Below are 12,749 nucleotides of genomic sequence, written 5' to 3'. Positions count from 1 at the left end.
GGCTGTGACCTTTCAGAAGCAGATTGTCAGGGCTTTCAAGGGTCTCTGGGTGGGTTTGAATCACCAACCTTTTGGTTGGTAGTCCAGCGCTTAGCCATTTGAACTACCCAGGAAGTCCTTCCACATTGTAGTAGCCCTTTAATAAAATGTTGTAATATTTTAAAATGTAGACCATGTTCCACACAAAGCCTTGTACAAGCATGTCTAAAGTAGCATCATTCATAATAGCCAAAAGGTGGAAACAACCCAAACGCCCATCAACTGATACACAGATAATCAGAACGTGGTATATACACACAATGAAATATAATGTGGCCAGAAATAGGAATGAAGTGCTGACACATGCTATGACATGGAGGAAACTTGAAAACACTGTGCTAAGTCAAGGGAATGAGACACAAAGAGGCTTCCATTTATATGAAATGTCCAGGGTAGGCAAATCCATAGACGCAGAAAGTAGACTAGTATTTTGCCAGAGGCTGGGAGCTAGGGTGAAGACAGTGTGACTGCTAATAGGTACTGGATTTCTTTAGTTATATAGCGATATACACCAATAAGGAGGTAGTTGGAGCCAGGAAAGTCTTTACAGAGGTGATGGCATTTGTGATGTGTCTTAGCTGTAGAAACATGTCAACATCTGCCCAAATTTTAGCAGGTATGACAAATTACTGAAGTCAATGTTATCATAGCAATAAGAACTTGGCTAACATGATCTGTGATATTTTTACCTAATAAGGATTCACTTTTAAGTCAGATCAACTGGAAGTTAAAAATCTCTGCCAAATGTTGGATGTTGATCAGCCCCTGAAAAGATGAGGAATTTTACAGAACTGTACCTGTGTTTCTTTACTAAAATCTCCCCATATCCTCTTCAACATTTTCCATTGCTGCAGCAGCAAATATTAAAGTCATACCCCTGAGGCATGCCACAGCCTGCCAAGGATAAATACATTTTTATCTTTTGGGGATCATGTCATTTTGTATTCACAGAACGTGCAGAAAAACATGCCTTTTTCCTTACCATGTTAAACACAGCGAGCCCTCACGTCAGCCCAGTTGGTTAACACAGCTTAACTTGCCCTGAGCAGGGCAGGGACACGTTTGCAATCTACCCATCTAAGATGCACATTCATCAATCACCTTTGATCCACTGTCAGGGAGAAAAGAAATCCTCTCATTCTGCATTTCTTTAGCAGTGTTTAGCTCAATTAAAACTCAACCTGGATTGCCCACTTCTTTGTTTATACAATCAAAGGGGATTTTTTTTGCTCAAAATATGTTCAAATTATGCACCCATTTAAAGTTTATTTACAAACATAGAGGTTTATGGATGGTATAAACATAACATTGAATCATTACCAAGTACATCTGCTCAGCTATGATGATATAAGTACAGACGTGCTTTCCAAGGTAGGTTCCCAAAGTAAAGTTGCCTCTTGGTAATCAGAGAACTGGCCAACAGGTTCTTGGGCGATTCCATTCCTCAAGAACATGGGGCATTGATACCACATACGCTGACTGGTTCATTTTGTTTTTCCCTCTATTCTTCTAATGGTTAATGTAACTTCTCCTTGCCCTGAAATGTAGATTGTGCAACATACAGAATATTCTCTGACTGAATTTATAGGACTGTCTTGTAGATCTATGTGTCACCATCCTGCTTAACGAACACGTACACCATCTTTGAATGCTGTAAGTACTATGAGAGAACCAACAAAGAAAGCAGGTACAGGAAACCTTCTAATATCATATTAGGATGTCATCAATATTGTAACTTCTTCTGCTTAAAATTCTTCAAAGCCTCCCTCCATCATTTCTAGTTAAACTCTTAAATTCTTACATGGTTGGTACAAACGGTTAAGGTGCCTGGCTGTTAACCGAAAAGTCGAAAGTTCAAATCTACCCAGAAGCACCTTGGAAAAAAGGTCTGGTGATCTACTTCTGAAAAATCAGCCATTGAAAACCCTGTGGACCATATAGTTCTACTCTTACACGCATGGGGTTGCCACAAGTGGGAACTGACTCCCTGACAACTGGTTATATGTAATGTATAACCAGTTGTCATAATCTGGCCTCTAGGTTTTCTGTCCTCTCTCGGTTACATTACACAAGTCACAATGTAGTCATACCTGTATTTCCCAAATATTCAATCTCCCTTCTCTATTTTTTTTTTTTTTATGGTCTCTTCTCTTGACCTGGGACGTCTATCTCTCCCCCGTGATTTTGCATCTTTGTATTGGCCTTCATACCTGACTCAACCTAATAGCTAGGAGGAAAAACTTGAACAACGTTTTTTAATGTTGAATCTTGAAGAAGTAGAAATAACTCAGAGAAAATCAATGTTTTCCATTCCATCTTCCAGTTACTGTGTGAGCAAAAACTTTTTTTTATTTATTAGATGTGTAATAAATTGACAAGTTATTATTTTTAAAAACATGCATTGAACATTGAATACCTATCCCAATCAAATCCCACAACTTGGGTAGAGAAAGGGAACCCAGAGTAAAACTTATCAGAGCTCACATTATCCCACAGTTTCGCTGTATTCTTTATAAAATCAACCAAATGTAAGCATCCAAATGAGTTTTTCATCTCTGAAGTTCTTACCCCATAATATTATACATATATTCTAATTCAGACTACCATAGCTCAAATCATTATTGGAATTCATCTTTTGAAATGACTTTTTGTGTCACTTCCTGAACCACAGAAGAAAATCAATATTATAGTTCTTAAAGTTCACTTTTAATAAAATACTTTATCGCCCATTTTATTCACCAGAATTGACTACAAATGAGTTCTAGCTATTTCCAAATTTCGAACCTACCCTTAAATGATTGTGGTTATTCTAATAACATTCACAGGTCTTTGAACAATGGTGGAGAGGTTGGAAAAATTGTCAAAGAGAGATCTGTTATTAAGAGGAAAAAAATTCAAATAAGATTGTTTCAAGGAAAATCATGCTCATTATTTTATGGTCAGATTGTTCATATAAGTGTCCCTGTGTCCATATGTGAAGAGATATTTACAAGAATCGGAGAGTACAATGAATTACTTGTTCAAAATATTTGCTGCCCTCTCTATACCATTAATCAGCTCTTCTGTATTGGCTCCATTCCTACAGGGTTTACCTAAAAACAGGGTTATACTATCCACTCATCAACATCAGGCTTGATCGTATGACTTGCTATGGCCAATAAAATGTGAGTGGAAGTGACATGAGCCACTCGTGAACAAAACTTGAAGTTCTATTATATGGTTCTACCTTGTTCTATTCCCACTGCTTCTCGTGAGTGATGAGAGCATGGAACAGGGCTGTAGCAAGCCACTGCCAGTATATTATACAAATGAGGAATACAGTTACATAAGCCTCTGAGGCTTTCCAATTGTTTGTTACTGCATCATAACTTAGCCTAAACTGACTGATATAGACAGCACTATGGGGCGGGGGATTAAGGAGCTAAAGCGAATGGCTAATTTGAAAGCTAAACCAATTTCACTGTAATTTTTAACTTTCAGGATTTATCATTTTTCTTATCGTTTCCAATTTATCTCTATCTGGTAGAATATGCACAGCTACTCTCACTGAAAAAAACTGGAAGCTAAAATCAGACGCCATGTCATAACTGTAATAAAGCGATGTCATGGGGAGCAGAAAGGAAAAATGAAAAGCAAGCTATATCAGGATCAGTGATGCAATCATTTGCTACCTAAATGGAACACTACAGCAATCAGATCCCAGCATACTTGGGACAGTACCCTTACTCTGACACTAGAAGTTTTCTTTTAGAAATGCATTTATCAAAGCTGAAAGAAACTTATGAAATCTAAGTTATTGGGTGTTTACCACACAAAATCCTGAAACCTAATAAACAAACACATATTACAATGACTGAGAGAATAGTGTGGACGATCCTACAGTATTCCACTTTTAGGAAAAATACTAAGTACACTGAAATTGTCCAAGGAAGACTCTGAAGGTAGTAAACTGGGCAAAAACTCACAGCTAAGTGGGGCAGTATGCTGAGTTTGGATTTTTTTTTTAGAAGAAAGATTAGTACGAGACCAAACAAAAAATAATAGATGATTTTTTTTAAAAGTGCCCTGGATATTGGAGGCATAAGAAAGGCAAAAAATAAAATTGCATATGCTGAACTTTAGTCCTGGTTAATGTTTTATCAAATTTAAGAGGTTTTTTTTTTTTTTTTGCCAAAAAGATAGTCAATAAATGGGTGGAGTGCCAAAGGCAGGCACATAAGTTTTTCGTTGAACATATTTAAAGAAGAAGTTGGCAAGCACAAACCCGTCTGTTCTCTTCTCAGCTCTGAGGTTGTTAGCATTGTGCAGTAACAGATGGTTCAGATAGGGTTTTGTCACGCCCAGTGAAACAGGGACTCAAAACACTCCATTCATGTGCCAAGTATCCTCACTCCAGCTAATTGCACTGAATTTTACCATTAAATCATTAAAATATTTAACATGGTCTCCATATTACTTAGATTTCTTCAATACAACTTTACAGGTCTTAATCAATTTTCTTTTTCCAAAAACGTGTAAATACAAAATAAACCAGCAGTTGATCCTTAAGATGACAAAGAAGTGGTGCTGACATCTCCTAGCCACTAAAGTACGTGTTGTTGTTAGATGCCCCTGAGTCAATTTTTGACTCATGGCAACCCCATGTGAAAGAGCACTACTGCCCTATAGGATTTTCTTGGCTATAATCTTTAAGGGCACAGATTGCCAGGTCTTTCTCCCGCAGAGCTGCTGGGTGAGTTTGAACCACCAACCTTTAGGTTAGCAGTCAAGTGCTTAACCACTGGTGCAGAAAGTTGCCCCTGGTTTGTCTGCCTTCTTTTTCCCCTTTCCAAGCACTATCCACTTTCCCATATTTTCCTACCAAGGGGACCAGTGTCACCTCCACTGTGCAGCTTTCCTTGGCTGTCCCCTTGTCTTTCATTTCACATCTGTACCTCTATGACGACACCATAGTCATTACAATCAATGGCATTTGAAGTATTGGTTGCCTTAAACCCAAACCAAACCCAAACCCATTGCCATCAAGTCAATTCTGACTCATGGTGACCCTATAGGACAGGGTAGAACTGTCCCATAGGGTTTCCAAGGAGCAGCTGGTGGATTTGAACTGCAGACCCTTTGCTTAGCAGCCAAGCACTTAACAACTGTGCCACCAGGGCTCCATTGGTTGCCTTAGGAGAATACATTTCAATTTCAACAATTATCAAAACTTCATGTTTGGCTTTCTATCCAAAAAAAAAGAACTTTATTACTTCACTGAAGAATCTCTGGCTAGACAGAGGTAACACTTAAAGAGGGAGGAAATAGCATTATTATTTTTGTTCTCTAGATTAAGTTCCTGGGTGGCACAAACAGTTAACACACTCGGCTGCTAACCAAAAGGTTGGCAATTTGAGTCCACCCAGAGGGGCCTCAGAAGAAATGCCTGGTGATCTCCTTCTGAAAATTCTATGGAGCATAGTTCTACTCTAACACACATGGGGTCACCATGAGTTGGACCTGACTCAACAGCAGCTGGCTTTGATTTGTTTTGTTCCTAGATAAAGGCTAAGGAAAGCATAGAGCCAATCTCATTATGCACCAATGTGCTAGGCACCGTATTGGATGTTTGCTTCTTTTCCTCATGTTTTTGTGTTGTTGATTGCTGTTGAGTCAGCTCAGACTCATGGAAACTTTATGTATAACAAAATAAAACATTTCCCAGTCCTATGCCATCTTCACGTTCATTGGTATGTTTGGGCTCATCTTCCAGCACTATATTGGACAATATTTTGTTATGATCCATACGGATTACACTGGCTAATTTTCAGAAGCAAATCACCAAAACTTTCTTCCTGCTCTTAGTCTGTAAACTCTGCTAAAACCTGTCCACCACGGATGACTCTATTTGAAATACTGGTGGTATAGCTTCCAATATCACAGCAACGTGCAAGCAACCACAGTACGACAAACTGACAGATGGGTAGCGGTTTCAAACATAGCCTTTACGATAGCATTTCAGGATATGTGTTATTGACACATATTACAGAAAAAGCAACCACAAACCTTAACAAGAGGTAAAGATAGTCCAGGTACAAGTCACCTGACTTGGGATCCAGAGCTCTGTCCAACGGTGTAAGACCAACAGGCAGTATTCCCCTGTGGCGACTCCCACTATACCCAACATCATATGCTTCCATCCGCTACATTGTATTATCATCCAACAGAACAGGAAAGAACACTGTTTTTATAGAAGTACATTCATCCTGTGTAAAACTTATTGGATGCTCTGATTCCGAGTTAGTTACAGAAAAAAAAAAAAAAAAAACAGTCCGTAATAATATTATAGCTAATGAGGTGTTATGTTTTTTCCATCCTTGTCTTGGCATTTCTAGACATTATTTTCCTAGGTCAGAACACCAGTACTTTACGTTAGCTTCATGAGTGGGTTTTCTGTTTATTTGATCACGGCAAAGGTTAATTGATATCAAGTACATATGAAACAGTACCTTCTCCCACGTCATCTTAAAATTAAAACACTGCACAAAGTATTGTGTGGGATTTTAAGGGACAAAAGAAATAGACCCCCCCCCCCAGCGTACTTGCGCCAGCTAGGTCAAGTTCATTGAACTTTATCGTGTCTTGGAAATTAGCTATGTTAGCTGAATCTTTCTAGACCAGTGGAGGGAAGCCAGGCATACATCAAAATGCTGACTTTTCTATAAGCTAAACCCTGGGGGGGGGGGTGTTTAATTCAGACCACAGAGAAGACTCTTTGCCTTTCCAGCTTGGTTCCTTTTCAGCACTCCAAATTCATTGCTCTTGCAATTAAACCTTTAAGAGTCAGTTTTTCTAAGTACCCTGAGACTTCAAATAAAACACACAGCTCTTTCCTTTTGACCTGACAGAAATTTCTATTGGGTCTGGGACACCATCTGGGTAAGACCCAAGTGATTGGGGTGGTAGCTCTAAACCCCTTGCTTAGTAATTTCACTAGATTTTTTTTTTTCTTTTTACCGTGATGTTCAGCATATTCTAGGAGGTTTTGGCAAATAGCTATTTCCCTTTTACTAGGGCTATGAAATGCAGGTAGCCTTTGAATGGACACAGTGGAGAAAAGCTGTCTAAAAGGTAAGATCCTACTGGGTAAGCTAACTTCCCCCTCATCTCCAGCATTATCTCCTAGGAGAACTGTTGGTCCCAAGATATATGAAAATTAACCTTAAGGAACTTAAAACCAATCATTTAAAAAAATAAATGATTCACTTGAAATAAAAATCATCGACAAAGTGTGCAAAGTTTCACAATAAAAATGCTGAGTATAAACATAACTGAGATTGTCCTGGTCCCCGTGGAGGTGGGAACGCGTGAAGAAAGAAGGCATCGACGTTTCCACGGCTTGGCACACGTCCTCGCTGGCTTCAGCCTGCATTGGCACTTGTAATTTGACATCCAGAGCAACTGCCTCACTCTCTTCTCTCTGTTACTGTCATTTGAACATTCTGGTCTCCCCCCAGGCATCTTTGGCTGAAAGTCAAACAAAATTGCTCAAGCGTGGGGAAAGAGGAACCGCTCCTCTCTCTCTAAGCAGCTTAGTATGTTTCTTTCTTTTCTTTTCTTTTTTCTTGCCCCAGCTTGACCTTTCCCCTGTTATCATTAGGTTTCTTGGAGTCGATTTTCAACTCCTAGTGACCATATGCGACAGAGTAGACCTGCCTCCACAGGGTTTTCCAGGCTGTAATCTTTACAGAAGAAGATGGCCAGGTCTTTCTTTCACACCTCTGTCAGACTAATGGACCAAGAATTCAAATAATAACAAATAATTTTTAACATTTCTTTGGGCCCCGTTCTCTTCTGTAAACTAAAATGTATGTTCTGGTGATCTGCTTCTGAAAGGTCACAGCCTTGACGACCCTATGGAGCACAGTTTACTCTGCACACGTAGGGTCATCATGAGTTGGAATTGACTAGACAGCAACAACCACAACAATGGATCTTAAGAAGTCCCTGAGTGGTGCAGTTAACGTGCTCAGCTGCTAACTGAAAGGTTGGAGGTTCAAGTCCACCCAGAGGCACCTCAGAAGAAAGTCCTGGCAATTTACTTCTGAAAAATCAGCCATTGGAAATCTTAGGGAGTGCAATTCTAATCTGACACACACGGGGTCACCATGAGTAAGAATCGACTCAATGGCAATTGGTTTGGTTTTCTATGGACCTTAAATGACCACAATAAGTTATTTCAGTGACTTAAGTTAATTTTTTTAGACCCTTCTTAACTCTTTTTCTCCCTTTTACCCACTGCCTAAGAAAAGGAAAGACTGTAGAACGGCTTCCCCAGGAGGCTGTTTTCCTACCTCATTCACTTTTGAGACCAAAGACTTAGAATAGCTTTCAATGAGGCCCTCATGAAAGAAATAGAAAAGCACTATGAGTCATATTGACCTCCTATCTTATTGTTTGGTTAATTTTTCAGCTGGCATATAAAAATAAATTCTACAAATCCCTCCTTCCTCATACAAACCTGACTTATATGTGCATACCTGCAATACTGTGAGCAACTCTGGATGCTATGTCTCCAGGAAGACATAACTGACCTTGATGAAGTCCAACGAGGTTAACTAAAATCCTTCAGAGAATGGAGATATTTCTCAAAAATGAGAGATTAAAAGAAGAAAAGAGGTTTAGAAGAGTGAATGAAGCCTCTGAAATCATAAAAGGTTTGGGTAGAATGTATTTACCAAATCTCAGAATTCTTGCGCTATCTTTAGCTTGTGGAACTAATGAGTGGCACAATTCTAAAATGTAAGTAGGTTCACCAAGGGTTTAGAGGAAAGTCTTGAATCATCAAGCCATAACGTAGGATAAAACTTTGGGGTGCACCTCTTTAATGGCTTGGGGTTGCTCTTATAAAGGACAACCATGGCATTTAGCAAAATGCCCTTGGTGCTGCTTGACAAAGAGTTTTCCTATATCCTCAACTATATGCTCTAAACACAAAAATTGTTTTATGAGGGTCCTTTGCCTCTCCCATCCTTCTACCTAATAACAAAAAAAGATTCTAGCATTCCTATTCTGTCTTTCTTTTTCCTGCCCTCCAAGGGGCTCTTACATTTGCCAGGCTGATGCTTGTGGGATTTTACAGGCAGAATCTTGACGGTGGCAGGGTAGTGAGTGGGAAACTAGAAGGCTGGGTTGGGGGGGGAGAGTTCTTCCCAGGTGCAGGATACTTGAAATCAGCATTCAGGTACACCTGCAGAGAATGTGGGCAGTGAACGGGAGAGGAATGAGGAGATGAACTTCGAGTAGCTAAAGCCAAAGAAAGAAATGATGACGTAAAAGAGCTGAACAGAAGATTTCAAAGGGGGCTCGAGAAGAAAAAGTATTATAATGACACATGCAAAGAGCTGGAGATAAGAAACCAAAAGGAAGAACACACTAGGCATTTCTCAAGCTGAAAGAACTGAAGAAAAAATTCAAGCCTCGAGTTGCAATAGTGAAGGATTCTATGGGGAAAATATTAAGTGACTCAGGAAGCATCAAAAGAAGATGGAAGGATACAGAGTTATTACACCAAAAAGAATTAGTTGATGTTCAACCATTTCAAGAGGTAGCATGTGATCAGGAACGATGGTACTGAAGGAAGAAGTCCAAGCTGCACTGAAGGCATTGGTGAAACACAAGGCTTCAGGAACTGATGAAATATCAATTGAGATGTTTCAACAAACAGATGCTCACTCATCTATGACAAGAAATTTGGAAGACAGCTACCTGGACAACTGACTGGAAGAGATCCGTATTTATGCCTATTCCCAAGAAGAGGATCCCACTGAATGTGGAAATTATCAAACTACGTCATTAATACCACATGCAAGCAAAATTTTGTTTAAGATCATTCAAAAGCAGCCGTAGCAGTATATTGACAGGGAACTGCCAAAATTCGGGCCAGATTTAGAAGGGACATGGAACCTGGGATATATGCCATTGCTGATGTCAGATGTATCCTGGATGAAAGCAGAGAATACCAGAAGGATGTTTACCTGTGTTTTATTGACTATGCAAAGGCATTTGACTGTGTGGATTATAACAAATTATGGATAACACTGTAAAGAATGGGAATTCAAGAACACTTAATTGTGCTCATGAGGAACATTTACATAGATCAAGAGGCAGTTGTTAGGACAGAACAAGGGATACTGATTGGTTTAAAGTCAGGAAAGGTGTGCCCCAGGGTTGTATCTTTTTACCATACCTATTCTATCTGTATGCTGAGCAAATAATCTGAGAAGCCGGACTGTAAGAAGAAGAACAGGGCATCAGGATTGGAGGAAGACTCATTAACAACCTGTCTTATGCAGATGACACAACCTTGCTTGCTGAAAGGGAAGAGGACTTGAAGCACTTCCTAATGAAGATCAAAGACCACAGCCTCCAGTACAGATTGCATCTCAACATAAAGAAAACAAAATCCTCACAACTGGACCAATAAGTAACATCATGACAAACAGAGAAAAGATTGAAGCAGTCGAGGATTTCATTTTACTTGGATCCACAATCAACACCCATGGAAGCAGCAGTCAAGAAATCAAAAGACACATTGCATTGTGCAAATGTGCTGTGAAAGAACTTTTTAAAGTGTTGAAAAGCAAAAATGTCACCTTGAAGACTAAGGTGCACCTGACCTAAGTCATGGTATTTTCAATCACATCAATTGCACGTGAAAGCTGGACAATGAATAAGGAAGACCGAAGAATTGATGTCTTTGAATTGTGGTGTTGGTGAAGAATATTGAATTTCCATGGACTGCTAAAAGAACAAACAAGTCTTGGAAGAAGTACAACCAGAATGCTCCTTAGAACTAAGGATGGTGAGACTATGTCTCACATACTTAGGACATGTTATCAGGAGGGATCAGTCCCTGGAAAATGACATCGTGTTTGGCAAAGTAGAGGGTCAGCAGAAAAGAGGAAGACCTTCAGTGAGATGGATTGACACAGTGGCTGCAACAATGGGCTCAAGCATAACAACAATTGTGAGCATGACACAGGACTGGGCAGTGTTTTGTTCTGTAGTAACTAGGGTCACTATGAGTTGGAACAGACTCAAAGACACCTAACAACAACAACAAAGGATTTAATTTACTTTGAAGCTAAGTTTGGTTTCAGTGCTATATTCTTTTGACCACTATACTGCCCCAGGCCTAACCACACCTGTCAAGGCTTCCCATGTGGGCTCATACAGTGATGCCCTTTGGGATTCCTTGTTAAAACACCTAGAATTTCTACTTAATATTCCTGCTATAAGATATGACCCTCTTCCCTATAAAGCGGTTAAATTAACCTCCTTGGAGGACCTAAAGTTAGATAATTGTAGCACACGGAAGAATCTGTCATCAGATGCCTTTCACTAGGTTAATTACCAATAAAGCCAAAGTTAGATAATTGTAGCACACGGAAGAATCTGTCATCAGATGCCTTTCACTAGGTTAATTACCAATAAAGCCAACATGAAGTGGTTAGAAGCAGAGGTTAAAATTTCACTCACTTGGACTTGGTATAATAATGAATTAAACTTCTGGGCTGCCTTGGCATTCTGCTGGGAATATGTTCTGGAAACAGAAAAACCACCCAATGAGTGATCTGATTTGGTTCTTGAAAGCGGTATGAGGTAATTAACACAGACACACAGAGACTTTACCTCCCTTTGATTGGAAAATGGTGTTGGTGATAGGAACTGTCCAGACGGATAGATAAACCTACATACTCTTTTTTAAGTAAAGGTAGTTTCTCCACATGCATGTGGACCACAAACCATCTAAATATGCTTATTTTTATAACTCAGGTGCTGAGACAACATTTCAGTGCTGACTCATTGCTCAAAAAAATGAATGCATTTCACAAATCCAGAAATCACATCACCTTAGAAAGCAGCCAGTGCTGGGAAATGGGGAAGAAGGAGGAGGGATATAACCGAAATCAGCCCGAGGACAGTAAGTCCTGCAAACATAAGGAAAATGAAGTTAAAAGGACCAGTCTCTCTTTATTGGGGAAGAACCAAAGGAGCCTGCCATGATGAGTATGTTTCATGTAATATACACTTGCTATTTTTTAAGACATCAAGAAAAACACTCCTACACTAAGGCTCCATCCAAATTTCAAGGGCTTCATTAAAATGGCTTTACATTACATTTCTAGTGAGGCAATTCTCCTTTCTTTAACTATGTGGTTAATGACTCCCATATCCCATGATAAGATTTTATAGCCTTTCCTTCTTCTGGGGGCACTTACATACTAAAAACTACTTAGACTCCAGAGCCTCGCTATTTTTCACTTTATTTCTTCTCTACTCACAATAAATTCTAAACCCCGATTTTTAATATGTTCAACCATTAAAATATATTAGCTAGAAACTCTAGGTACATTTGATAAATGCACACTCCCATCTGGCAACTTCCTCCTTTCCTTCCCAAATACTAGGATCTCTTGATTGTTTTGGAAGAGGAGGGAGAAGCTTTCATTTTTGTATACGACTTAGAGATTCCCTGGGTAGCACAAATAGTTAAGCACTTGACTGTTAGCTGAAAGGTTCGTGGTTCAAATCTACCCAGAGGAATCTTGGGAGACAGGCCTGGTGACCTGCTTCTGAAAGGTCACATCCTTGAAAGCCCTATGGAGCAGTTCTACTCTACACACATGGGGTTGCCATGAATCAGAACTGATTCAACAGAAACTAAC

This window comes from Elephas maximus, chromosome 18 (assembly GCF_024166365.1).
Source record: "Elephas maximus indicus isolate mEleMax1 chromosome 18, mEleMax1 primary haplotype, whole genome shotgun sequence".
Classification (NCBI taxonomy): domain Eukaryota; kingdom Metazoa; phylum Chordata; class Mammalia; order Proboscidea; family Elephantidae; genus Elephas; species Elephas maximus.
The sequence above is the reverse complement of the archived record's forward strand: the minus strand, read 5'-3'. Positions refer to the sequence as shown.